Raw genomic sequence first — 12452 nt, 5'->3', positions numbered from 1 at the left:
TTCAAACTCCCTCAGGTCCCCTCCTTCCTGTCCTCCCCCTTTCAAGGACATGGGGTCACACCTCCTTGAGCAGTGGTTGGGATGATGTCACCCTGTCAGCTCCGTCATGGATCCCAGACTCCTAGATGACCTTCTCTGCCTGTACAAAGGTGCTGTCGCTCTGGGGTAGAGTTTACTGAGCTGTGACAACACAGCAGTGGTGTGGCCGCCCTCAACAGGCCCTGTAGGAGAGTGACATCACCAGGAATGCAGTCACCTCACACACTCACCCTCCTCTTTCCTCCCCCTGCTGTCAATACCTGGCCTCCTTAAGACCTCTAGATTCCCACCTCTTCCAAAATACATTGAGATTCCAATGATGTGGAGTGTAGCCTGTGGTATGTTCTTCCTCCCAAAGAAATGTGCAGTTAATATTTATGCATATTTTTGGACTTGAGAACTTATTTTCTTTAAATATTGACTAATATCACCCTCTACGAATATACATCATGTTTGAGGACATCTTCATTACATCAAGTGTGATCATTTTATAAACAGATGGTATAAAAATCAGTGTGTAAATTTTTTTATTGCTTTCAGGGTTGCTGATTATGAATAAAGTTTCCATAAGGAAGCACATGGTGGTTTTTCTCTGGAATGCTTTTTTTTTATACCTTTTATAATTTTGATTGTGGCATTGATTTATGTGATCCATGCAATCAACAAATAAAAAGGAAAACTAGTCATTTGGTTGAAGCTAAGGCAATAATGATGCCATCTACAAAAAGAGCTGACATGTGCATCAGCAGAACAGGGATGGGGCTGAAGGACCATGATAGCTTCACGACCTAAGAGTGTTTCATTTACTGAGAAATCAGAAGATGAAAAGTGAATGTAAACTAGCCTAAAAGAACCTGTCCCTGGTCCCGAGGACAAAACTGTCTCTTTCCTTTGATACCTTCTGTGTACAATGGGCTACTCTGAGTGACTCTGCGGTCAGAGACGTGAAGGAGTCTCCATTCCCAGGAGGGTCCCCCAGATGCACCTGGGCAAGGGTATCAACTGAAGAATGAGCAGAAACCCAGGGGGAGCCTAAGCAGGCAGCTGCTGGGGTGCTCACTCACTTTGCAGATGGGTAAGTGGGTTTTTGTCTCACTTCCCCACAAGCCTGGAGCACTGTGAGAGCACTGAGACTGCTGTCCCAGGATGAGCAGTAGTAATAATCAGCCTCATCCTCAGCCTGGAGCCCAGAGATTGTCAGAGTGGCTGTGCTGCCTGACCTGGAGCCAGAGAATCGATCGGGGACCCCTGAGGGTCGGTTACTAATACCATAGATGAGGGTTCTGGGGCCTGTTCCTGGGAGCTGTTGGTACCAGTGCACATAACCTCTACCGATGTTGGAGCTGCTTCCAGTGCAGGAGATGGTGACCCTCTGGCCCAGGGAACCCGGACACTGAGGGAGGCTGAGTCAGCACAGACTGGGCCCAGGACCCTGCAAGAGGCAGAGACACAGAGAGGGTGATGTTGGGATACAAGAAGAAGATGCAGGACCCCACATGCCCTCCAAGAGCCCCTCCCCCATCCCACATCCAGTCACCTGTGCAGTGAGCCAGGAGGGTGAGGAGGAGAGGGGACCAGCCCATGGTGGAGGTCATTACTGATCCTGTCTTCTGTGGTCTCTCAGCTGAGCAGAGCCTCCCCTCTTCTCTCCCTTCCCCTCTTCATCCTCTGAGAGAGGGAGGGGCCCTCCCATGCAAATTAGACCCCAGCTCTTTGACCTTTCCCTGGCCCTGGGTCAGGTCCCTCTGCTGAGGATGTCAGGGAGGTAGGTAGGGGAGGGGCTATATGGGGCTGGGGTTGTGGTTAGGGAGGTCCCAGCTGTGAAACCTGAGAAGAGGCCACAGTCAGTGCCAGGTGATGTTCCCAGCTCTGATCCAGCCTGAGCCCTAAGAAAAAAGCCTCAACTGCCTTCTGGCATCCTGACACCACCCCACCCTGCATGACATGGGAATCATATGGCCGTTGGCCATAGGACTCATGTCCTGTCTTCAGAGCTCTGTCCACTCTCCACCTATGATCTGGACAAGTCTCCCTGCAGGTGGTCTCTCATGACTGTGGCATAGGTATTAGGCTTCACTCTAATTTCTCAGTGTGAGAGATTCCTGGGTGTCTCAGTGGTTAAGTGTCTGTCGTTAGCTCAGGGCATGAGCCTGGAGTCCTGGGATCAAGCCCCCCCAACCGGCTCTGTGCAGGGAGCCTGCTTCTCCCTCTGCCTATGTCTCTGTCTCTCTCCCTCTCTGTGTCTCTGCCATGGATCCGTTGGCTTTTCACGGGCCACTCAGGACTGAGGTGGTGTCTCTACACCAATTCGTCTGACATCACTGTCACATCCAGAGGAGTGAAGGGTCCCCGTGTACAAGTGGTCTCTTCTGGGCAGGATGCTGAGACCTTCCTCCGATATGATGATCCTGGTTGCAGCCCTCTCCTTCTCTGAGTTTCCTGAAATACTGAAGACCCAGGGAGCGAGATTTTCCAGGTTGTGGGTGGAAGACCTCGTGTGCTTTCCTGGAAAGGTTACACACCGAACATTCTTGTCGTCTCTCACTGTTTTTTACCTGTTTTATTTTTATTTATTTATTTATGTATTTTTTTATGATTGTCACACAGAGAGAGAGAGAGAGGCAGAGACATAGGAAGAGGGAGAAGCAGGCTCCATGCACCGGGAGGCCGACGTGGGATTCAATCCCGGGTCTCCAGGATCGAGCCCTGAGCCAAAGGCAGGCGCCAAACCGCTGTGCCACCCAGGGATCCCTGTCTTCACCAGTTTTAAATTTTAGTTCTCCCCACTCTGTGGGCAGGGACTCCCTCCTAGGATCTGTCCTCCCCCACATGGACACAGGTCCGCAGGAGCCCTGCCACGTTTGGTTGTGTGTGTGCCACTGATCTCAGAGCACAAGGGGCAGACGTGCCAAGGTGTTTTAGCAGGAAGATGTGACACCTGGAGAATTTCTGCCAAGAATCCAGAGGAAGAGATTGCGTATTTGTCACCCCCTAGACCAACTGTGCACATAAATTGGATGAATGTTCTTTTTAAGAAAATCTTCTCAATGTGCATTAACTAAGACTCAATGGTGATGTCACTGTGAAGACGCAGGTGGAATTACGAGTATATTGTTCACAGATCTGTGCGGACTGCATGGAGAATAACGATGGAATTTGCATTTAAACCTCAGTGCAGTTGCACCTGGTGGTTCAGTGATTGAGCATTCTCCCTTTGGCTCTGGTCATGATTCCAGGGTCCTGGGATCGAGACCTGCATCAGGCTCCCTGTGGGGACCCTGCTTCACCCTATGACTGTGTCTCTGTCTCTCTCTCTATGTGACTAATGAATAAATAAATAAAATGTTTTTTAAAAAAGGAATGACTTTGGCTTTCATTTAAACAGACATGTATAAACATTTTATAAAATGATTTGTCTCTTTTTTTTAACCTTATGATTATATAATGGGTCTGATCATGCAGGCAGGAAAACGTGAAGTGGTACCATGAGCCCCCATGAGGACCCGGTTGTATGAACTTCGCACGCCATCTGAGTGCCCTGCATTGGCCGAGGTGTCCTTGGAGCCAGAGAAGAGGCTGAGGACCCCGGGGCGCTGGTGAGTCTCAGTAGACCGTCAGCAGGTACTCAGGAGGCCTTCTGGCTGCTGGAACCAGCGTATGGTCACTGCTGCAGCCGATGCTCAGGGCGCAGGTGAGTCTGGCTGTTGTTCCCAGGGATGCAGAGTGGGAGGGCGCTGGGTCAGCACAGGCTAGGATGGGGAACCTGCAGACACATTCATGGGTGATGGATCAGGGGCCAGACTGAATTTCCTCAAATCTCTAAGCTAGACCAGCTATTATAGGCTGGCAGTGGCTCTGTGTCCCTGAGGTCAGTCCTGACCTGTGCACTGACAGAGTAAAATGAACACTAAAGATCCCAGGTCAGAGTGACACAGTCCCTGGTCCCCTCCGTGGGCTGGGCTGCCCCAGGCCTCCTCTTCTCCTCCACCCTCTGCCACAGGAAGGGCTTGTCCATGCACATGGGCTCCACCGGACTGACTGCCCAGCCCCTCCCTGGGCCCTGATCCTGGAGCTCTGCTCAAACCCACACACTGAGGAGGATGGAGGTGGCTCCAGCCCTGGGGAGAGCTCTGGAGGGAAGCACCTGCTGAGACCACACACAGGCCCCCAGGGGAGACTGCCAGGCCAGAGGCGACACAGATGCTGAGTCCCCATCAGGGAGCTCAGAACCCAGTTCTCAGGCCCAGGCACCCTGGGTGAAGGGGGCCTCACTGAGCAGCCCTGTAGGACCACAGGGCAGTCCCTCAGCGCCCCCTCCTGGTCACACGGCACATACCTCAGTAACGCCCAAAGCCCTGAGAGCCCAGCTGGTTTCCAGGGCTCACCAGTTCCCTCTCCATTGGCATGGCCAGGTCTGACTCTCAGAATGGGTTCCATCTCTTGGGCCTTAAAAGCATGAGTTCCACATGTTTCACAGAAATGTATTTGTGTTTTAACCTCCCGTTTTTGTTTATTTTTGTGTATTTTTATTGGAATTTGATTTTGCCAACATATTGTATGACACCCAGTGCTCATCCATCAAGTTCCTCCCTCATTGCCCGTCACTCAGTCACCCCATTTCCCCCGCCCAACTTCCCTTCTACTACCCGTTGTTCATTTTGTACCAACATAATTGTTGTATCAATGACAAATCCGAGAAGCACAATGTGTTCACAGATGCACAGTACAGTGGCTCCCATCAGGCCACATTTGTATTAGAATATAGTCTACACTGTAGGGACATATTGGGACCCTCATTCATTGATTCCATCAATAATTTTCCCCGTACAGATTCTTTTATTTTTTGGACAAACCTCATTTGGTTTCACATATTTTACAGTGGAGGACTTTAGTAGGATTGTGTTGAAACGTGGAGATTATAAATTAATGCTCATATTCTGGGCTATCAATAGGTACCTCAATAGGTAACATTTTCTTACAAATGGTGAACCTATATATTCTTGAGGGTAACATGAATAATCACCCAGATTACTCATTCTCTGCACTACTTTATTTGCTCAAAGAACTTGTCTCATGCTCAGAATTTGCCCTCTCCCACCTTCTCCCTGTGGTTTCCTTACTTGGTACCTGGAAGCCCATCATGTCCATTTCCACCTTCTGGAGGAATGGGCCTGGGTACTGGCACCATGGGAGTGGGCCGAGATTCTGCATTCTACAGGGGCGACCAGGTTTGGGGACCACAGTGGGGGAGTGGTCTTGTGTCTAGGTTGGTAAGTTCTGGCCTGGTATTGAGTTCAGTTGGTGTCTGTGTCAAGAGGAATCAGTCTGCAGGCTAGGTCCTTGGAGTCAGCCTGAAACGAAGGTGGGCCAGGAGATTGGATGTCCAGGAGCCTCCTGGCACCTGGGACCACAGGGCTTGGGCTGTTCCTGAGTGGTGGGATCCTGCATCTGATGTGGAGCTTCTGGCCCCTGGGTACATGCAGCTACCCTTGCATGGAGGTTGATGACAATCATAGTCGAGATTCTAGGTCTGAGGGGCCTCCCTTCTCTTAGGTTGTTTGATCTGAGGAAACAGAAAGGCTGAAGTCACAAAGGAACAGATGTGTCCTGGGGCTCTGGATAAAGTTGGGCACCCTGGGGGTCACAAGGGTTTTGGAGGCCCCCAAAGCTGGCAAGGAACAGTAGTGGGCCAGGACCTAGGACATATAGGACCTGGCAGCCATGGGAGCTGGCCTGCTTGGGTGCTGGCAGAGGCTCTGGACTCCAGTAAGGTCAGGGGCACAATTCACCCTGCCTCCAGGGGAAGGGATTACCTCTGAGCTGGGCCCCCGATCTGGGCAGAGCTCCACAGGCACCATGTGAAACTCTTCCCTTCCCCCTTCAAAGCACCTTGCCTTCTGTCTCATTTCACCCAGGGGCTGAAACAGCTCACTGGAATCCTCAGGTCTCGTGGAGGAATTTGCCTTGTGGATCTACTTTAAATGATGTTTCTGGAAGAATAAGCTTGCTAGAAACTCCTGCACTGTCCCTCCTGCTGATGCACTTCTGCTCTCTTCAGCAGCTTCAATGCAATGGGATGAAGGGACCTACATTCACTCCTGTTCTGGCTAGTCCTGAGGCAGGGGGACATCAAACTTCCTGTGTGCAATACCTATTCAAGAATGTCCCCTTCTTAAAGCTCAGGTTCATCTGATCTCAGCTGTTTTCAAATTGCTGGGGAGGAGCAGACATCCCTCCCTGAGGCACTGGGTTCTCTTGTTCTATTCTATTTTCAGGACATTGTGGCTGCAATTGTGCATCAGCCTCCAGTGGGGCTGGAGCTCTAGACCCACCCAGGGATGGGTCTACTCAGTGTGGGTGTGGCCTTGTCTTGGATCCAGAGAAGCAGCTGGGAACCTCAGAGCCCAAATGTATACTTGAGTCTGAGTAATAGTACAGGAGACACAGGGAGGGCTCCCTGACTTCTGCTGGAATCAACTTATTACACAGCTGTTATTTCTGAAGCCACTGCTCAGGGTGCAGGTGTGTCTGGTTGTTGTTTCCAGGGATGCAGAGAGGGAGGACAGCTGGGTCATCACAGGCTGGGACAGGGAACCTGAAGACACACACACGTCAAAATGAAGACAAGAGACAGGGTGCATATGGTTGAGGAGATTAGCCACAGGGATCTGACTCAGGCTGAGGTCCCCCCTCTACCACTGGTGCCTTGTCCCTTCCTGTGCAGTGACAGAGGAGCACAAGGACAGGGATCCAGGCCATGGGGGCACAGCCCCTTCTTAGGCCACAGAGCTGGGGCTGGGCTGCCCCTGCCTTGTCTTATCCCCTGTCCCAGGGCCTCAAGAGGAGGGGCTGCTCATGCAAATATGATCACCCCTGCCTCTCCCTCCTGTGCACTTACTGTTCTGTGGCCCTGTAACAGGGAGGATTGATGATGCACTAGCTTCCTCCTGGTGGGCCTGGAGGAAGTAGCTGCTGGGACCCACACCGGCCCAAGTCCAAGTACCCATCCCAGTTCAGAGAGGACATGACTATTTAGTTGCCACTAAAAGCAAGGTACCCAGCCCCAGGACTGTGTCAGAGGAGGGATTGCATAACTGGGACCCCTGTCCTGCAGAAACCCCCAGACTCCATCCTACTTCCCCCTGCTGGTCTCTGAGCAACTCCCCTTCTTTCCCACCTCAGGCAAGCCTCCTTTTATGCTTCTCTGACTCCTGTGCTCCCATCATGTGAGAGTAACCCTCCAGGGATTGGTAGAGGTCCTGGGGTGTCGTCTCTAATCAGGATTCCTCCATGGCCTGGGTTCTAGCGGGAGGGATCTGTGCAGTCCTCTTCCAGGAGAACAGGAACTGCTGTGGAAATGAGGACAAGACACAGGGAACACAGAGCAGAGGGTCTCTGTCCCTGCGGACAGAGTCCAGGAGAAGTGGGTTGGCTCCATGTGCCGAGTGTGAGGAGGAGCTGTTGGGGGGGGACACATATCTTCACAGAGGAGGACACAGAGGGTGGTAATGCTGGGCACTTCCTGAGCAGGGTTGACAGGACACAGAACAGTCTGATGAAGCTTCCAGGGTTTTGGGGACAGAGCAGGGCCTGGTCATCAAGCAAGGACCAGGGCAGGGCCATCCTGTGACCTCCTTCCCTTCCATTTACTGTAAGATTTTTTCATCCCAGCTGTGCCTGTCCTCAGGGGTGCTCATCAGAGAATTAGCTTCAGCGGACTTCCTAGTACAGAATGTGGGACAGGGAGACCCAGAAGGGTCCTTAGGAGGAGGGAGGGGCTAGAGAATCGTGACAGCCAAGGCAATGGGGAAGGGTGCAGGGGCTTGTGTCCCCAGGTGGGACAGTGGGAGCTGACTGACTGGACTCCAGGCTGTGGGAGAGGAGGGATGGTCCAGAGTATCAGGTGGATGGAGGGCGAAGCCACAGAGTCAAGAATGCCTGGAGAGACACAGGTGAGGTCAATTGGAAAAACAGGTGGAAGACTGGTGGTGGGTCTGTTTTTTCCATGTCACCTAAAGACCATATATGATTTGTACAAGGTGTGGAGACATTCGCAGACAACCAGGACTGAGGGAAGCCTTCCCTACCCCAATGGAAGGATGTGCATGCTACATTAAACACAAGCCTGAGGGCTTAGTCCGAGGAGTCCTGAAAGGAAATCTGGAGGCCATAAGGTGACAGAAGGAACAGGGTGATGACCAAATACACAATGATGATGGGAACCAAGAAGTGTAAATGCTTCCCCCACCCCTGCATCTTTTCTATTCATCCCTGAAGGGAACCCCTTGTCTATGAGGGAGGAGGGAAGGAAAGGACAGGACAGAGAAGCCCAGGACACCAGGACTCAGGAGGGGGTGGTGTGTGCAGCATTGGGAACCCCCAGAAGACCCTGCCCAGGAGCCTCTGCCAGGCCTTGAGGGCACCAGGGTGCTGGGTATCACCAGGGGCACAGAAGGCAGCTCAGCCTCTGCCCAACCCTGAGGCCACAGGGGCTCTCCCAGCTTTGAAGGTCCCCCTGCAGGACCCAGGGGATGCATGTACGCCCTGTGGGTTACACATCCCTCTCAAGGTTCTCATGTCCAGAGCTCTGTCACCAGCACTGATCAGTGACCTGAAGGACTGTGTGGAGCACCCTGTGAGGCCTGATGTAAAGAACATGGACACAGTGTCTGTGATCTGAGAGCTCCCCCATGGAGGGAAGAGTCATCCATAAAGAAGCACTCCTGTGGGTATAAGAATTTATATAAACCATAAACCATATGAAAGGGTGAATCATCCCACCCTCTGAGATATTTAGGAACTCCTCAAGGGAAGGTACTCATGTCTGTTTTGAGAGAAGAGTGACCGTGTTCTGCACACAGAAGAGAAAATGAGAACAGGGCATGAAGATGCTCAAATCATGAAGGGACGTGGTGATTTCACAGGTGAGAAAATCATCTGCTGACAATGTCACCCTGAGATGGGTGAGGACACAGAACAGGGAAGGACTGAAGAAACCACGTGATTGGGGCAGAACAACTGAGGCAAGAACACAGCAGGCAGGGATGTCAGCGACTGTGCTCCCAGGAGGAAGGCGAGGTGAGAAGGGGGAAGAGGATGGTGAGTACAGAGGTCTCTGCTATGACGAGCCCATGAGAGGGTGCTGGAGTCACTGCAGGAGAACCTCAGGTAAGGAGAGGCTTCTCTGTGCATGAAGTAGAAGATCTGGGAAAGGAGCACAAACACTGATTTCCTGGCTCAGCATTATTGAACCCTGACCTTGAGTGGCAGGAGCAGGGTCCACAGCAGGAGGCTGGTGTGCAGGCCTGGAGAGTAAGGCCCTGGGGTGGGTGTGGCCATGTCAGGGGGACAGGGGCCTAGGACAGAGCCCTGGGCCCCTCTCTGGGTACCGGACAGGGACAGGAGACCTGCAGGCAGCATCCCTCAGTCCAGGCTGGCTCTGGGGGCCATCCCTGCAGGGTGCCTGCAGCTTGTGGGCCTGTGAGTTCTACTCACTGTTCTAGGTCTCCAGGTGTGAGCTGGATGTCGATGACGTGAGACCAGCCCCTCTCGGTGTCCCCATGGGAATGTTCATGGAGGGTTGAAGACAGTGAGCATATGTTGGGGGGGGTATTTGCAAACCTTAACACCCCAGTGGGGAAGAGGAGTCATGGAGGAGCATGAGCTGAATGTCCAAGGTCAGACTGCAGTGCCCAAGACATTAGGCATCATGAAGAAGTGGGGATGGAGAAAAACCCCAACCTCTCCCACCACCTGCACATCCCCAGGACTCCAGCCACAGGGAGGCAGAGCTGGGGGCTCGCTCTCATTCATTCAGACCGTGGGAGGAGGAGGACATAATTCTGGTCACTGCTCCACACCCCATCCTCTACCTGGTGTCCTCTTGGGCAGAGGCCTGGGGGACCCTCCTGAACTCTGGGGGTCTGGGGCTGATAGCAGATGGGGGGTCTTGGGGCCCAGACTTACTGGAGTTCGATTTGCCAACATATACCATAACACCCAGTGCTCATCCCGTCAAGTGCCCCCCTCAGTGCCCGTCACCCATTCACCCCCACCTCCTGCCCTCCTCCCCTTCCACCACCCCTAGTTCATTTCCCAGAGTTAGGAGTCTTCCTGTTCTGTCTCCCTTTCTGATATTTCCTTTAAATATTGACTAATATCACCCTCTATGTATATCCATCATGTTGGAAGACGTTTTTCTTACCTCTTTCAGGTCATTTTATAGGTGGTATAAAAAAATCAATCTGCAGATTTTTTATTGCTTTCCTCTCTGGAGAATATGAAAAAAAATTTCCTTAATCAAGCACATTGGGCTTTTACTCTAGAAAGCTATTTTTTACCATTTATAATTTTGAGTGTGGCATTAATTTATGTGTCCCATGCAAACATCAAATAATGAGAACTAGTCATCTGGTTGAAGTTAGGGGATAATGATCCCAGCTGCACAGAGTGCTGACATGTGCATCAGCAGAGCAGGGACAGGGCTGATGGACCATGACAGCTTCATGACTTATGAGTGTTTCATTTACTGAAAAATCAGAAGATAAGTTAATGGTTATGGGTCTAGAAGAAACTGTCCCAGCTCATGAGGACAAAACTATCTGTATCCTTTGAGACTCTGTACAAATGTGGCTACTCTGAGTGACTTTGAGGTCAGAGACGATAAAGGAGTCTCCAATCCCAGGTTGGTTCTGAGGATGGACCTTGGATCAGAGCATCAGGCCAAGCATAAGCAGAAACCCAGCGGGAGCCTAAGCAGGCAGCTTCTGGGGTGCTCCCTCACTTTGCAGATGGGTAAGTGGGTTTTTGTCTCACTTCCCCCACAGGCCTGGAGCACCATGTGACCTTTGAGACTGCTGTCATAGGATGAGCAGTAATAATCAGCCTCGTCCTCAGCCTGGAGCCCAGAGATGGTCAGGGTGGCTGTGCTGCCTGACTTGGAGCCAGAGAATCGATCGGGAACCCCTGAGGGTCGGCTACAATCATAATAGATGATGGTTCTGGGGCCTGTTCCCGGGAGCTGCTGGAGCCAGCAGATATAGCCAGCTCACACTATATCTACCAATGTTGGAGCTGCTTCCAGTGCAGGGGACAGTGACCCTCTGGCCCAGGGACCCGGACACTGAGGACGGTTGAGTCAGCACAGACTGGGCCTAGGACCCTGCAAAGGAGAGACACAGAGAGGGTGATGCTGGGGTCTGGAGACAAGAGAAAGATGCAGGACGGCACACGTCCTCCCAGGGCCCCTTCCACTGTTGCCACATCCAGTCACCTGTGCAGTGAGCGAGGAGGGTGAGGAGGAGAGGGGACCAGCCCATGGTGGAGGTCATTCTTGATCCTGCCTACTATGGTCCCACAACTGAGCAGAGCCTCCCCTCATCTCTCCCTTCCCCAATTCATCCTCTGAGAGAGGAGGGGCCCTCCCATGCAAATGAGACCCCAGCTCTCTGACCCCTCCCTGGCCATGGGTCAGGTCCCTCAGCCTAAGGATGTGAAGGCTGTGGGCAGGGGAGGGGAAGGGCTGTGTAGAAACCTGAGGTAGGGATGTCCCAGCTGTGAGCCTGAGCAGAGGGCACAGGCATTTCCTGGTGGCAGGTCCCAGGTATAATCATCCTTGACTCTTCAGAAATGGATGCCATCACTCCTGGTGTCCAATCCCAGATACACTATTGTGTGACTTGGTGATCGGAGCCCATCTGAAACAAAGGGTGCCTCCCTCCTGCTCTGTCCACTGCTTTAGGGCCAGGTCAGGAGTCCCCTTATGTAACCTCTCATAACTTGAGGACAAACTTTCTGCTTTTCCTAGACTCCTCATGGGGAAATGTGTTCATAGCCCCTTGGGAATTCTTGAGTCAGGACTGAGGTGGTGTCTCTTTAGAAAGTCCTCTTGGATAGGATCAAGTCCAGAGCAGTGACGGGTCTCTATGGACATTTGGAACCTTCTGTGCAAGATGCTGTGTTCTCTCCTGTTATGTGACTCCTCCCTGAGTTCTAGACGATTCCTTCCTCGGAGGTTTGTACATCAATGAGGAGACAGGGAGAAATCTGTCCACGTTTTGGGTAGAAGCCCATGAATTCATTCCTAGTAGATAATATACTGAGAATCTTTGTCATCTGTCTATACTTGCAATTGGTTGTCACCATAGATTCCCACACACAGTGGGCAGGGACCCTCCTAGGGACTCTTCCCAGCACGGTCACAAGACTGCAGGAGCCCAGCCTCATGAGGTTGCGAGTGTTGCTGACATCAGAGCACAGGGAGCAAAGATGCTGGAAGTTCTTGTCAGACAGGAGTGACTGCTGAAGTTGCTCTGACAGAGACCAAGGGACAGAGTGATGTGTGAGTCGCCCTCAGTCAACTGGGCATTTAAAAGGGATGTGGGCTCCTTCACACAAAATGCTTCTCAGGGAGA

General features: G+C 52.0%; 1 pseudogene; it reads right to left on the bottom strand.

Moving 5' to 3' along the window:
• Positions 1–722: 722 nt before the first annotated feature.
• Positions 723–1765, bottom strand: LOC119866068 (annotated as a pseudogene).
• Positions 1766–12452: the final 10687 nt, after the last annotated feature.

This window comes from Canis lupus, chromosome 26, assembly GCF_011100685.1.
Source record: "Canis lupus familiaris isolate Mischka breed German Shepherd chromosome 26, alternate assembly UU_Cfam_GSD_1.0, whole genome shotgun sequence".
NCBI lineage: Eukaryota > Metazoa > Chordata > Mammalia > Carnivora > Canidae > Canis > Canis lupus.
The sequence above is the reverse complement of the archived record's forward strand: the minus strand, read 5'-3'. Positions and strand labels throughout refer to the sequence as shown.